This window comes from Triticum dicoccoides, chromosome 2B (genome assembly GCF_002162155.2).
Source record: "Triticum dicoccoides isolate Atlit2015 ecotype Zavitan chromosome 2B, WEW_v2.0, whole genome shotgun sequence".
Classification (NCBI taxonomy): Eukaryota; Viridiplantae; Streptophyta; class Magnoliopsida; order Poales; family Poaceae; genus Triticum; species Triticum dicoccoides.
Window position 1 is genome coordinate 671,103,933 of NC_041383.1, and position 16,557 is coordinate 671,120,489.

General features: G+C 47.8%; 1 pseudogene; it reads right to left on the reverse strand.

Moving 5' to 3' along the window:
- LOC119365515 overlaps nt 1-10,902 on the reverse strand; it is an 18,650-nt pseudogene extending 7,748 nt beyond the window's left edge.
- Between the last annotated feature and the right edge of the window lie 5,655 nt (nt 10,903-16,557).

Sequence of the window (16,557 nt, forward strand, 5' to 3'; positions counted from 1 at the left end):
CTCCCGCGGCGACTCCTGGCGGCGGCGTCGGGAGCCGCTCGCTGCGCGCCCGTGGTGACCGTCGTGGCTCGATCTGGTGCGGCCAGATCTGGCCGCCGGCACCTCGGGTGGTGCTGGGCTTCGCACCGGCGATGGTGGCGGCCCCTGGCTGGGGCGTCCCTCCGGTGGCTGGTGCTGGCTCCGGCTGGGTCCTCCCGTGCTTCGGGTTGGCGCGATGGTGGTAGCTCGTGGGGGTTGCATGGGTCATCGGCAGGGGCACGGCACGGCGTTGCTGCTGGACGACGGGGTGCGGGTGGCGATTGTGATCTCCCTTCTCCTAGGTACGGGTCGGCGGCGAGCAGCGAGCGCTCGTCAAGGTGGCTACGACCTAGGGTTTGTGCTCGGGCGGACTCGATCTAGGCCCAAGGCAGATCAGAGCTTGTGCTGCTCCGGGTAGGTGAGGCTGGGCGCGGTCCGAATGGTGCTCGTGGGCGATGTGGTGGTGGCTCGGCGGCGGGATGGCCGGTGGTGACGCGTCGGCTGCGCGGGCCTGTGTCGCGGATCTGGTGTAGTCGACGGCCATGGTGGCTGGTGGCGCGGGTGCGTGCCCGGCGGCTCCGATGCTTGGAGCTCGCCGGAATGCGCGGGTTGGGCAGTGGCCCGGTGTGACTGCTGCTCCGGTCGTGGGTGGCTCCACGGCAGCTTAGCAGGTCGGCTCGGTGGCGGCTCGTCCGTAGGCTGCTTGTGTCGGCCTTCGACCGCTCTCCTCGTCATCGGGCGCTACTTTCGTCAAAGGGTTCGCCCTCCCCCAGCTGTGGTCCATCGCTCGTCTCGCACCCGGCAGCAGGACCGAGCTCGTCTCGTGCCCGGTAGTAGGACCAAGCTCGTCTCGCACCCAGCAGCAGGACTGATTGATGGAGGCCAGTTTTTGGCCGGCCTATTGGGTCTCGGCGCTGGGGCCGCCCAGGTGTGAGAAAGGCGGATCCTTTCGCTCGTCTCTTTGGTTGGGGTAGCGGCTTGTCTTGGGTGAGGTGGTGTCAAGGTCTTGGATGTCGGGGCGGCGGCACTGGTGGTGGTACCAAGGTGCTCATGGGCAGAGCCTTTGGCGGGGTGCTGCCTGGTGGCCATGGTTGTGTGGGCGGCGTGGTCGCCGGGGTGTTGTGTTTGGTGGCGGTGAGTATTGGCCGGGGTGAAAATCTGATCTATCTTTGGACGGACCGGCGGCAGTGAAGCTCGTTCCCTTCTTGAAGGCGTCGTCGTGGCTCTCCTGCCCGCATGTTGCTCCAGGGGAAACTCTGATCCTCGGCTCGGGCGGTGGCGACGTTTTAGTGTTGTAACCTTCTTGAAGGCGCCGCCTTGGAGCCCACAGTTCATCGTATGTGGCTTGATCTCATCGCGGTGGCATGTTCACGGTTGAAGTCCCCCGGTTGCTCTTGTAGTGCTAGGGGTGGTGTTGCTGCACTCAGCGCCTATGTATCCTGCCTTGGGTGTGTGTGTGTGTGTTCTGGTGGCGTGCGTTTGTATCGAATTGTGGATGATCATTGCTTTATATATAAAGCGGGGCGAAAGCCTTTTTGGGTAAGGTGATGACTAAGGAAGAATGTAAAGAGTTTGAAGTTATAAATACAGTACCCATGCAAATAAAAAGAAATTGTCATAAATACAGTGGAATGGAGTGAGTACAGTGACAAATTATCTTGAACCAACTTGTGCACATATTTCTGCCCACTTTAAATGTATCTACAAACATGCTTGAAAATACTAAACATGTGTAAACTTCTAAATAGGTCACTAGTTCGACAGACTTACCTTTTAAGTCCAGAAATGTGATTATTTATGGCTGAACACAGCTTTGGGCTTACAGTTATAAACACTTGTTTCACAAAACTTTCTCCTATGTCGTTCAGTGCCATAATATTTTTGTCATCCATCCCATATAAATCATCACCATCCAAATTTAGACCCTGGGAGGCAATCAATGACTGTTGCTCTCTTCGATACAGTTTCATTGTCAATACAGTGGTTTTTCCAGTGCCTGACCTCCCAAGTATAAAACTAGTGAGCGGGAATTGGATTATCATCTTTTCTTCATCAGTCAGTTCAAAGGGGATATCGATTTCCGAACCATCAGAAGCTGTCAGCAAATGTTTTGCCACTCCAGTGGATAACGAGTAGAATTTCATAAGCAAGAAGCTTTCGCTAACTTTTGAATTTTCCATGGCATGTGATGCATCCACGACATCATGCTCTTCCTGAGCATCAATTCTGCAATCCTTCTTAAAGCGAATAATATCATGCTCAACATTCCAAACCATAGGAACCTCCAGTTTCCTGTTACCACCCAAAAAAGGAGACAGAAAATAAGAAGAATGTCTACAAGCAACTCATTTGTAAGCATGAGTATTTACAAACAGTTCATTTCAAGCATAAAAGGTAAAAGAACACGAGGAACCAGAGAATAGCCCACTAACAATGAACAACACATACCCAAGTGTCTGCACTCTTCTGCAATGATCCAGGTAATCATCTGTGTACATGGAAAAAACAACCTCGAGACGTTGAACTGTTCTTGCAACATGTTGTTGTGAGAGTAGGTCCCAAATTTTTATTATCTGGATATACTTTCTTTCCCTTTTCTCCATGTCAATGTTCCAAATAAGATAAAGGTCCCTGATCTTGTATACTTTTGCATGATTGGAAACACCAGGTATATCTAAGTTTCTAACTGTTGTCCTCCAACCACTGCCAAGTTTGATAAGCTTTTGGAGTACTTCCCTCCTGAGCTGTGACAACTTCAGTTTGGTGAAAGACTTTCTAAACTCGTCGCTAATAATGACCTGTTGAATTTACCAATACACAAATTAGAGCCTGAGAGAATGCATTCAAGAAACTAAGAAGAACAGATATATTCTTCAAAAAAGAAGTTAAGAGATTCACACATGGCCTTTAATACGTAGAAAGAACCATATATTTACATAGCATGATGCAAAGTAGCACATGTCCCTGTAAATCTTAATGACAAACCTCCCCAATTACAACCTGCATAACAGAGACAGGTGGACCACATAGATGATCCCAAGAATTAAAGCCACACTTCATGACCACACAAAAAGTCAAATGCTAAAAAGGAATTGTAAATTTAATAAACCCAGTAACTCCCTGACAACTACAAAGAGTCTCATCAGACACCTGTGTACATGTGGTTTGCATTCCAGTAAACTAAATGTCACAGAACCTACTTAATTTTGTTCTTGAACATGCGCCCAAACGTGATTAAAAAATAGCGCAAAATGGCACAGCCACACAAGATGAAGCCAAGCAAACTAACTAGCAAAAAGAAAAAGGAGGAAAATAAACGCACATAGAGGGAGCACATGAAAGAATAGTCAGCACATGAAAGTATGGTCAAAGTAACTGACTAAAGTATGTTACTTACCTTCCATTTGGCATTGTTGAAAACCGCCGAATCAGCATTAAGAAGATCATCAAGTTCATCAAGCTCTTGCTTTACTTGCAAAACCAACTTACATATGGCCGCATCATTACTGGCATTGAAAACACATTTACGTCTTTGAGCATCAGCAACAAGGTCTGTCCAGACAGTTCCACTTTTATACAGTGTATGAGCATTCCCAACAATCCAAAGACAGTGCCTGCATCAAATAAAGCATCATTGGATGAATTATATCATCAACATGACATACTTTAAACAGTAACAAAACAAAGGCCCGAAAAAATGCTCACTTTGCTCTGGTAAGAGCAACGTTTGTTCTTCCGTTATCAGCAAGAAATCCAACAACTCCGTTCCCGTTGGATCTAACCGTTGATAGTATTATAATATCATCCTCTTCTCCTTGGAAACCATCAATGGACTTGACCCGCACATGAAAGCCATCACATGTGTCGTATTTTTTGCCAAGTCTGCCTTTAATTGCATCAACTTGAGAACTATATGGAGAGACCACACCAATGCTGAGCCCTTTGCCTGTAATTTTCCAACCTGGAGAAAATACTAAGCTGGTAAATTTACTGATCTTTCAGGGTTGATTTTGCACAAGGTTAGTTAGATAATTTTCTTTAGCAAACTGAAGTTGACTATGTATTACTTTTTCACTCTGAAGATAGAAACAAATACCTAAATGTGGGTAAATGTAGCAGACAACAACTCTAATAGAGCTTGATTGTTGGGCCGGCGCCCAACTTGTCTCTGACGCAGAGAACGCGTCCCTGACGGCCCCCTTCTCTGAGCAGGAGGTCTGGGAGGCCATCAAGGGTATGAACTCCTCCTCTGCTCCGGGCCCGGACGGTCTTCCGGTCATTTTCTTCCAGACCTTCTGGAACGTGATTAAACCAGAGGTCATGGCCATCTTTGATGAATTCTTCGTGGGATCTATTGACCTAGGCCGCCTCAACTTCGGGACCATCTCCCTCATCCCCAAGGTCCCTGGGGCGACTGACATCCGCCAGTTCCGCCCGATTACGGTCATTAACGTGATCTTCCGGATCCTGCCCAAGGGGTACGCCAATAGGGTGACCCTGCTTGCAGATCGGATTAACCACCCTGACCAATCAGCCTTCATTAAGGGTCGGTACATCCTGGATGGTGTCCTGGTGCTTCATGAGGTTCTTCATGAGGTCCGGGTCAAGCGCCTGAAGGCGGTCTTTCTGAAGATCGATTTTCACAAAGCCTATGATACGGTTAGCTGGTCCTTCCTTAGGGAAGTCCTTCTTCGGAAGGGCTTTGACGACCGGTGGATCACGAGAGTCATGCAAATGGTCTCTTGCGGTCGCACGGCGGTCAGCATCAACGGCGAGATCGGTCCCTTCTTCCCTACCCTATGTGGGGTGCGCCAAGGCGACCCCTTCTCCCCGTTCCTCTTCAATATGGTCATGGACGCTTTGGCCTCCATTCTCGATAAGGCTAAAGCCGCGGGCCACATCCGAGGTATTACCCCCCACCTCTCTGGGGGCTCGGGAATCTCCATCCTCCAGTATGCTGACGACACGATCATCATGGTCGAAGGCTCGGAGATGGACATCACCAACCTCAAGTTCCTCCTTTGCTTCCAACAGATGTCGGGCCTCAAGATCAACTTCGATAAGAGCGATGTTATGGTGATGGGATATTCCCCCGCTGAGTCTGTGGCCATTGCCAACAGACTTAATTGCCGCCTGGGCTCTTTCCCCACTACCTACCTTGGGACGCCCATTAGTGACTCGCGCCTCTCTGTCGCAGACCTACGCCCCTCCGTGATCAAGCTCCAGACCAGATGCGAGCCCTGGCAAGGGAGGTGGCTTTCCAAGGCGGCCCGGACTATCCTTATCAACTCCTCCCTCTCCAGCCTCCTCTTGTTTCTTATGAGTTTCTACAGCCTCCATGAATCTCTCCATAAGGAGATTGCCAAAATCCAGTCCCGATTCTTCTGGGCTGGCGAGCATGGCAAGCAGAAGTATCACATGGTCAGCTGGCCTGACATCTGCAAGCCCAGGGAGCAGGGTGGATTGGGCATCATGTGCTCTAAACGGATGAATATTGCCCTTCTATCCCGGTGGCTGTGGCGTATCACGCAGGGTCATGGTGGCCTCTGGCTGGACATTATCCGGAATAAGTACCTGCGTGGTCAACCCCTTGCCTTCTGCCAGAAATCGGGAGGTTCTCAGTTCTGGCAGTCCCTCGTCCAGCTTCTTCCGGTGCTCCGCATTGGTACCTCTATCTCGGTGGGGTCCGGCCTCTCGACGCTCTTCTGGTTTGATCGTTGGGCCGGCGACTCTCCCTTTGCGGCCCGCTTCCCCACCCTCTTCTCTATCGCTGTCGTCCCCATGATCTCTGTTGATAGGGCCCTTCTTGACTTAGGGCGCCTCGCTTTCCGTCGGCCATTTGGGCCGGCGGAATCCGCCGCCTGGCGTGAGTTGCTTGACTGCGTTGCTCTGCATGAGCCGGTGGTGGATGGGGATCAGGATCTTGTGCGCTGGCACCTGGAGCCGTCGGGCCAGTTCTCTACCAAATCGCTATACTTGGCCATTGCCCCCTCCTCCGCTCCCCTCCCCCTATCGATGGTGTGGTCCGTCCGCGTCCCCCCGAAGATTCGCATCTTCATGTGGCAGTGGATCCGTGGACGGATCCCGTCCGGTGTGGAGGTCCGCAAGCATAATGGCCCGGGCACTGGTATCTGCCCCCTCTGTGCTGTTCCCGAGGACTCCAACCACATCTTCTTCGCCTGCGTCTCCGCCCGGTTCCTCTGGAGCTGCTTTCGCGAGATTGTCGGTGGGAGTTGGTGCCACACCAATTTCCCGGACTTATTTGCTGAACTCCAATTGTCCCCTTCGTCCTCTCGCCACATTAGGTGGCTCGAGGTTCGGGTCCTTGCCTGGACGCTTTGGACCGTTCGCAATAAGCTAGTGATCCAGCGTACTCCTCTTCGTCGCGCTACTGATGCTCTCTACAAATTCTCGGGTTTCTTGCAGCTTTGGCGGCCGCTTAGCCACCCCCTGGATCGGGACGCCATCTCTGCCTTCATCGCCGATCTCCGCTCGATGGCCGTCCGCCTGTCGCCCCCGCCGCCGCCGCCTCCGCCAGAGCCTGACTAGATCGCCTGCACTGGGCAGGCTTTGTTTTTTCTCTTTCTTCTGGGCTTGTTGAGCTGTGCCCTCAGCAGAACCTTAATACTTTGTTGTGGTACTTGGGTGGTGTGTGTGTGTGGACCTGTTGTGGTTGTATGTCTTGTGGCGGTTTGCTTTATTTATAAAGCGGGGCGAAAGCCTTTTTCGGTAATAGAGCATGATGTTTCATCTTTCAAGTCATCTACTTAATGTTCTCAGTTTTCTAAGTAAAACATGTAGCATTACCTATTAAACAGGTAAAACATAGAGAATTGAATTTTTCATAAACCCAGATTGATGGAGTTAACACATCACAAGATACACAAGTAACAAACTGGATTGTTGAACATAAATTATTGCAGTGATCACCATATCAATGAAGGTTACACAACATGTAATACAAGAGGCCGGGGGTGATCCTCCTTTTCTAAAAAAAAACACAACATGTAATACAAGAAAGGAAGAGCATATAAGCTTCTAAAGTTGCATCTTATATCAGCCAAGTAGCTTCATATAGAAACAAATTAATAACTATCAAGGAGATCGAGGCAGGATATTGAGGTTGCGAGAAAAGATAGGTTTCAGCTTAGACATACATTTAAAAATGGTTTGGATCAGGTGCAGCACAACAGCAACTTCAACCATGTTTCTTCGACTGTTTCCGGTGCTTTCTTTGTCTTCCCTTCCATCCGTGACATTTATAAAAGTGTAGCTGCCGAAAGGGAGGCATGCATAATCCTTGTTATAGCTAGGAGACAAGACATTTGAACCATCTAAAATCTTCCTCTCATAAAACTGAGCATTTGGAAACTGGCTAACACAAGGATTCATACGATACTGTATATTCAGCAAATGTTTATCGAATTTCAGAGTAACCAATCTCACAAAAAGACTTGTACTGAAGCCAGCTTCTCTGCATACCTAAAGAGAAACAATGAAAGGTAAGAACTACAATTATCATGAACATATCCAGCTTGTTTCCAAATGAAAGGTAAGAACTAAGATTATCATGAACCAATCTCCCAAAAAGACCTATACCAAATATCCCAAAAATACTTGTAACAAATCCAGCTAGTTTTTGAGCCATTTGAACTGGTGTATGGATTGTGTTATCCATCCAACTTGAAGAGAAATATTAAAATTATCCAATGCAGACATTTCCATGTTTGGTTGATTTTGCTGTTTGCAACTTTTATGGTTTAAATCTTCATTGACTTTCCAATGTTAAAATGAACACTGTACGGTAAAATTGTTTTTTTTATTAATTTATGTTAGACAAGACGTGCATTCACGTGCGTGATTACTAGTGTTGTGGACAGATGCACCAATAGCTAAAAAGGTGTTGTGGCATTTTAGTATCAGAAGTTGATGTTGTAGACAACTGAACCGATACTATGGAATGAAATTATGACACCATATATACAGTATAAAGAGGGTAAGACGAAACTTACTTGACTTTTAACTATTGCACTCAGCTGACAGTCATCTCCTACCAAAACAACATGCTTCAACCGATGCAAACGTAGTGGGATCACCAACTCACACTCCCGCACCTGAGCAGCCTCGTCAACAATTAAGACGTCGAGGGGTGCAATCTCCATGTAATGCAGCAGATAAGAGCTAGAAGTAGTACAGAACAGAAGTGTAGCATTACGTATGCAGTAGCTCTGGAGCCAGTTTTTGTCTACTCCAGTGGGTAAATTAAGAGAGTGTTGTAGATCTTTAAGCAATTTAAGGCATGTACACCTTGCTCCATCCAGTTCTTTCTCAATAAAAGATATAGGCTGTGCACAAACAGAGTTTTCAGTTGACAAACAACGAAGGACCCTTTTCAAGCCCTCGTCTGTCAAGTCTACGTCGCACAGAAGGGTGCCAAATTTTCCCAGCATATTAAGCAACGTAGATATATTTATGGCACTATTGCGAGAAAAGCACCTTCCAGGAAGGTGAACCCACAACTTCACGATGCATCTTTTCAGAGCTGCTGCTGTCACATCAAACTGCTTCTTTATGAAGTCCAGAAAGCTCGCAGGATCACTCTTTTCTTCATCCTCAAGAAGCATATCGTAACGTGACACACAGTCATCAAAAAAGGATACCATTGAAGCTATTCTGTACCTCCATCCAGACAAAAATGAAAAGCACTCAAGAAGTTCGTCCACACGAAAATCCAAGAAAACTTCCTGAAGATCCTCGGTGATGTCCATTCTCTGCTTGTTCCCAAACAGCACGACATCTCCAAGAGACAACGGTAGACTGTTTTCGTCAATGTGCTGGTTGAAATCCTTCAAGTTTTGAAGGAAACGAGTGCAAACTCCAACGATAGCAACATTAGTGGGGGCACAAGTAAGAGTTCTGCATTTCATACACGCCAAAGCCCATAGTAAAGCACTAACAGTCTTGGTCTTTCCAGTACCTGGTGGACCCCATATAAGCTTCAAGAGGTTCATATGCCTACATCGTACAGCTGAGATCACAGATTCAATAGCATCCACTTGTGATTGATTAAGGTTAATCGAAAGTAATTGCTCTGTCAAATTAGGCAAACAGCCCCCATCCTCTTCAACGCAGATACCACATACATCATCACCCTGCAGAAGACCCAACAGAGAGGAGTTCAAAAAGTTAGAGACCAATTCTAGTGGTCAAGAAAAAAAGCAAGTAAAACTAAAACACAACTATCCAGGTTATATTACCAAATTTGTTGGGGCTAACAACGACTTGATTACTATGAAATTGTCATTCATGTGTGTGTCAAAGGAAAGTGCTTTCCATATCCGTATGCTTGTCGTGATATTACTGATAAATATTGCATGTCTGAATTTACTTAAGTCTTGTTCTTCCAAACCAATATCCTTTGCGACTTTAACTCTGAAACCCTTCTGGTATTCATCATCCAAAGAAACCTCAGTAACCATTGCCAAGCAATATGTGACACCATAGCGATTGAAGTCCTCTGCAGCTTCAGGTTTCAAGCTAGACAAAATGAATATGTCACCATTCTTTGCCGTGTATGCCTCGGTAGAAAAACCAGCATCATTGTCGCCAAAGTCCACATCCATGAAGTATAATCCTGGTTTTCCTGCTACCTGCAAGGAAAGTATTTTCGACGAGGATGCTTCATTGATGAGTTCAAGGCGTGAGCACAGATATGCCCTGGTTTCTTCGATCAGAGGAACACGATACGATTGGAGATAGTGATCAAGTGACTTGAACTTGCAGGGAATAGTCTCAACCTACATAAAAAGGGTATAAACGAAAATATGATTATAGGTAGCAAAAGATTCTTTCATAATCGCTTGAGCACAGAAATGGCATGCAACTAATTATGGCAAGTTCTAGAAAAACCAATGCTAGCAGAAGAGCGCTATGTGGTCAATTTCATCTGCAGCAAGATCAAGCAAGGATAAATGGTTAAATACAGGGCATGAGCTGCTCGCATCAGCTAGGAGCACAACTGCCTAGGAGGTTACGCTAATCAACCAAAGACAAAACCTGTCATAGAAAAAAGTGTCACCAACGTACACAACATCACAACACATCACAATGAGCCTGCATCATGGGCATAGCAAATCTCATTTTGAACAGCAGGAGACACCTCCCCCTGTGATTTAGAAATCATGCATGGCATTTATAGATCAGGCACACATGGCACCAACAAGCAGCATGCAGTTTCCTGAAATACCAAGTGTCTGTCACCAACCGTGCAACGATTACGTGATCAGAGGCTGCCCAAACATGCATCAGAATGTTTGGGTCAGAATGGCCAGCTTGGGTTACACATTAACGAGCAGTCAAAGTGTGTCTGTCAAAGTGTGCAACGATTACGGGACCATCAGAGACTGTCGAAACAAGCCGGCTGCACTTCCCTGACACTTGGATCAGAATGGCCAACTTGGGTTACACGTCACTAACAAGCAGTGAACAAACAGTGCACTAGAAGCGACTAATCAATCACCAGATTAAAGCTAGCGTGCATACACTTGGTCAGTTGGGGGTCCGTAGTACACACGCACAGATTGGAAAACGAAATGGCTCGAGCTGGCAACGGCGGAAATCATCAGACCGGAGCTAGCCGCGCCGACGGAGGGGTCGATGAGGGACGCACTCACGCACGTACCTTGGCCCTGTAGAGGCCGTCGTCGTTGATGTCCCGGATGGACCAGGAGAGCACCACGTCGCCCAAATCCGTCTCCCCCATGTCGCCGGAGACCGGGCTATCGCACTAGCTATCGCCGTCCGCCCTCTCGCGCTCGCGTCCTGGCCTCTCACGCGCGGAGACCCGAGCGAGCAGCAGGCGGCATTGGCGAGGAGGAAGCGGAAGGAAGGGGGCGTGGAGGAGTCGCGCCGGGTCAAAGGCTGCTGCGAGCGGCTGCGCCGTGTGGAGAAAAGCGGGAGGGGAGTGGTCGACGCCTCGACGGGACGTGAGAGGGGAAGGGGGCGTGTTTACTGCCGCGCAGGCAGAAATCTTTTGCTTCTGGGAGGAAGATACTACTAGGGGCTAGGCTTCTGGGGTTCTAGGGAGGGAGGGAGGGAGTGATCAATGGGAGGCTCGGGAGTCGTGCCCCTTTCTCACGGGTCGCGGTGAATGGACTGCTGCGCAGGTGCACAGTGCGCGGAGTGGGGGGAGTGGCTCCGGTTTTACGGAGCGGACTGGTACGGTAAAACCGTCCCTCCGTCTAGGTGCGTAAGTCATCTTACGAAAACTAAATAATCCCAAAACACTTAGGCGCGATGCATTAAATTCTACTTTGTTTCTTGTTTCTTGACATATCAACCAATAAGAGATGTGAGGTGTGCATACTTTTAATGACTTGAGACTACCAAACACGACATGCAGTGGTTAGTTCATTGCATGCAATGCTATTAATTAGCAAAATGAACATTAAGTTCTCTCGTTTTCTCCTCCTCCTTGGTCACGGTGCACAACCTAAGATGATTTACTCACCTAGACGGAGGGAGTAGTGAAAAGAGTCAAATTCGTCATTGCTGAAAGTTCACTTTCGTCACTGTATTGAAGAATACGGTCAATACGAAGTAAGTACACTGTCCGTTCCATGATATAAGAGTGCTTTTGACACTAATGTAGTGTTAAAAACGTTCATATATTTTGGGATAGAGGGAGTACTACCTCCGTCCGGGTTTATTGGTCCTCATTATATTTCGTGTCAAATTTTAATCATAGATTAAACTAATAAAAATTTCACGCATGTCACCAAACATTATATTTTTTTAAACTATATTCAAATACGAATATAATTTTTCTTGACATGCATTAACATTTTGTTAGTTAAATGTTTAGTCAAAATTTGGCATAAACTACAAAGGGACCTATAAACCAGGACGGAGGTAGTACTTCAGACCGTGGCTCTACATATGCGGTTCCGTCCGTCAGTGTGTGAGGAAGAAATAAATAGGAAAAACTATTTTACGCAAGGGACTAGGCTTCTGGGGTTCTAGGGAGGGAGGGAGGGAGTGATCAATGGGAGGCTCGGGAGTCGTGCCCCTTTCTCACGGGTCGCGGTGAATGGACTGCTGCGCAGGTGCACAGTGCGCGGAGTGGGGGGAGTGGCTCCGGTTTTACGGAGCGGACTGGTACGGTAAAACCGTCCCTCCGTCTAGGTGCGTAAGTCATCTTACGAAAACTAAATAATCCCAAAACACTTAGGCGCGATGCATTAAATTTTACTTTGTTTCTTGTTTCTTGACATATCAACCAATAAGAGATGTGAGGTGTGCATACTTTTAATGACTTGAGACTACCAAACACGACATGCAGTGGTTAGTTCATTGCATGCAATGCTATTAATTAGCAAAATGAACATTAAGTTCTCTCGTTTTCTCCTCCTCCTTGGTCACGGTGCACAACCTAAGATGATTTACTCACCTAGACGGAGGGAGTAGTGAAAAGAGTCAAATTCGTCATTGCTGAAAGTTCACTTTCGTCACTGTATTGAAGAATACGGTCAATACGAAGTAAGTACACTGTCCGTTCCATGATATAAGAGTGCTTTTGACACTAATGTAGTGTTAAAAACGTTCATATATTTTGGGATAGAGGGAGTACTACCTCCGTCCGGGTTTATTGGTCCCCATTATATTTCGTGTCAAATTTTAATCATAGATTAAACTAATAAAAATTTCACGCATGTCACCAAACATTATATTTTTTAAAACTATATTCAAATACGAATATAATTTTTCTTGACATGCATTAACATTTTGTTAGTTAAATGTTTAGTCAAAATTTGGCATAAACTACAAAGGGACCTATAAACCAGGACGGAGGTAGTACTTCAGACCGTGGCTCTACATATGCGGTTCCGTCCGTCAGTGTGTGAGGAAGAAATAAATAGGAAAAACTATTTTACGCAAGGGACTAGGCTTCTGGGGTTCTAGGGAGGGAGGGAGGGAGTGATCAATGGGAGGCTCGGGAGTCGTGCCCCTTTCTCACGGGTCGCGGTGAATGGACTGCTGCGCAGGTGCACAGTGCGCGGAGTGGGGGGAGTGGCTCCGGTTTTACGGAGCGGACTGGTACGGTAAAACCGTCCCTCCGTCTAGGTGCGTAAGTCATCTTACGAAAACTAAATAATCCCAAAACACTTAGGCGCGATGCATTAAATTTTACTTTGTTTCTTGTTTCTTGACATATCAACCAATAAGAGATGTGAGGTGTGCATACTTTTAATGACTTGAGACTACCAAACACGACATGCAGTGGTTAGTTCATTGCATGCAATGCTATTAATTAGCAAAATGAACATTAAGTTCTCTCGTTTTCTCCTCCTCCTTGGTCACGGTGCACAACCTAAGATGATTTACTCACCTAGACGGAGGGAGTAGTGAAAAGAGTCAAATTCGTCATTGCTGAAAGTTCACTTTCGTCACTGTATTGAAGAATACGGTCAATACGAAGTAAGTACACTGTCCGTTCCATGATATAAGAGTGCTTTTGACACTAATGTAGTGTTAAAAACGTTCATATATTTTGGGATAGAGGGAGTACTACCTCCGTCCGGGTTTATTGGTCCCCATTATATTTCGTGTCAAATTTTAATCATAGATTAAACTAATAAAAATTTCACGCATGTCACCAAACATTATATTTTTTAAAACTATATTCAAATACGAATATAATTTTTCTTGACATGCATTAACATTTTGTTAGTTAAATGTTTAGTCAAAATTTGGCATAAACTACAAAGGGACCTATAAACCAGGACGGAGGTAGTACTTCAGACCGTGGCTCTACATATGCGGTTCCGTCCGTCAGTGTGTGAGGAAGAAATAAATAGGAAAAACTATTTTACGCAAGGGACGAAAGTCACCGGGCACTAGGACGCGTATACACCGGAGGGGGGCTCGAACCTGAAACTTGCACTGGGCACTAGCCAGCGGGTTGAGCCATCCTGACGCGTGCACACACTCGCACACTCGCATATTACGACTACGCACACATGCACAGTGCACGCACTCGCTAGCACGCATGTACACGCTCGTACGTTAAAGCAACTCCAACGCGTCGACATTTTGTCCGCGAGCTTCCGTTTGGATCACGGCAGACATAAAAATCGGCCCAAAAGAACATGTCGACGCGGACACGAGGCAGACCCATGCGCTGCGTGCCAACTACTCCCCCTGACCCGCCAGTCGGTGGCAAAGCCTCCGCCATTTCCCTCCATCTTTCTAAAAATCCTCCCGGCCGCTCGCCATGGACGACGCACCCGATGCCGCCGCCGGCCTCGCCTCCCTCGCCTCGTCCGGCATCACCTCCGCCCCCTCCGGCAATGGCAAGCGCCGAGCCCCGCGCAAGACCGCCGCGGCCTCGCCTCCCTCGCCTCGTTCGGCATCACCTCCGCCCCCACCGGCAAAGGCAAGCCCCGTGCCCCACGCAAGACCGCCGCCGGCCTCGCCTCCCTCGCCTCGTCCGGCATCACCTCCGCCCCCTCCGGCAAAGGCAAGCCTCGCGCCCCGTGCAAGAACGCCACCGCGCACAAGAAGAAAAAGCAGCTGACGCCCGAGAAGCGGGCCGCGGAGTTGGCTGATGTTTGCTTGAACTACGTCGGTATTTTCCCAAAGAGGAAGGGATGATGCAACACAACAACGGTAGGTATTTTCCTCAGTGATGAGACCAAGGTTATCGAACCAGTAGGAGAACCACGCAACACCACGTAAACAGCTCCTTCACATAAAAAAACAAATACTTGCAACACGACATAAGAAAGGGATTGTCAATCCCTCACGGGTAAAAAAATAGATAAAATTGTAGTAGATTGGATAAATAGATCTTGTTGGAACGCGAGATAAAATAAATTACTAAAAAATGCATCAAAGTATTTTGTATTTTTGGTTTAATAGGTTTAAAAATAAAAGCAAACGAAAATAGATCGCGAAGGCAAATATATTAAAGAAGAGATCCGGGGGCCGTAGATTTCACTAGTGGTTTCTCTCGAGAAAAATAGCGAATGGTGGAATAACAAATTACTGTTGGGCAATTGATAGAACTTCAAATACTCATGAAGATATCCAGGCAATGATCATTATATAGGCATCACGTTCAAGATTAGTAGACCTATTGGGGAACGTAGCAATAATTCAAAATTTTCCTACGTATCACCAAGATCAATCTAGGAGATGCTAGCAACAAGAGAGAGAGAGAGAGAGAGAGAGAGAGAGAGAGAGAGAGAGAGAGAGAGAGAGAGAGCATCTTCATACCTCTTGAAGATCGCGAAACGGAAGCGTTACAAGAACGCGGATGATGGAGTCGTACTTGCGGCGATTCAAATCGCGGAAGATTCGATCTAGCGCCGAACAGATGGCGCCTCCGCGTTCAACACACGTACAGCCAGGGGACGTCTCCTCCTTCTTGATCCAGCAAGGGGAGAGGAGAAGCTGAAGGAGAGCTCTGACAACACGACGACGTGGTGGTGGAGCTTGTGGTATTTCTGCAGGGCTTCGCCAAGCTCTACGAAGGAGGAGGAGGTGTTGGAGGAGGGAGGGGCTGCGCCAGGGGAAGGGGTGCGACTAGTTTCTCTCTCCCTCACTATATATAGGGGGAAGGGGGAGGAGGAGGCGCCCTAGGGTTTCCCTAGGGGAGGGGCGGCGGCCACAGGGGAAACCCTAGATGGGTTTGGGCGCCCCCACCCCTAGGAAACTTGCGCCCCAAGCCGAGAGGGGTGGCTGCCCTAGGGGAGGCGTCCCCACCTCTCCAAGTTACGTGAGATGGGGTGGGAGGGGCCCTCAGCCCCTTAGTGGGCTGATGTGCCCCATCCCCTTGGCCCATAAGGCCCCCCAACGCATGCCGGGGCCTCTGAAACCCCTTTCGGACACGCTGGTCGTCACCCAGTACCCCCGGAACAATTCCGGACTCCAATACCCTTCGTCCAATATATCGATCTTCACCTCCGGACCATTCCAGAGTTCCTCGTCATGTCCGGGATCTCATCCGGGACTCCGAACAACCTTCGGTAACCACATACTATTTCCCATAACAACTCTAGCGTCACCGAACCTTAAGTGTGTAGACCCTACGGGTTCGGGAACCATGCAGACATGACCGAGATACCTCTCCAGTCAATAACCAATAGCGGGATCTGAATACCCATATTGGCTCCCACAATGTTGCACGATGATCTCATCGATGAACCACAATGTCGGGGATTCAATCAATCCCGTATTCAATTCCCTTTGTCTATCGGTATGTTACTTGCCCGAGATTCGATCGTCGATATCCCTATACCTTGTTCAATCTCGTTACCGGCAAGTCTCTTTCCTCGTTCCGTACCGCATGATCCCGTGACTAACTCCTTAGTCACACTGAGCTCATTATGATGATGCATTACCGAGTGGGCCCAGAGATACCTCTCCGTCATACGGAGTGACAAATCCCAGTCTTGATTCGTGCCAACCCAACAGACACTTTCGGAGATACTTGTAGTGCACCTTTATAGCCACTCAGTTACATTGTGACGTTTGGTA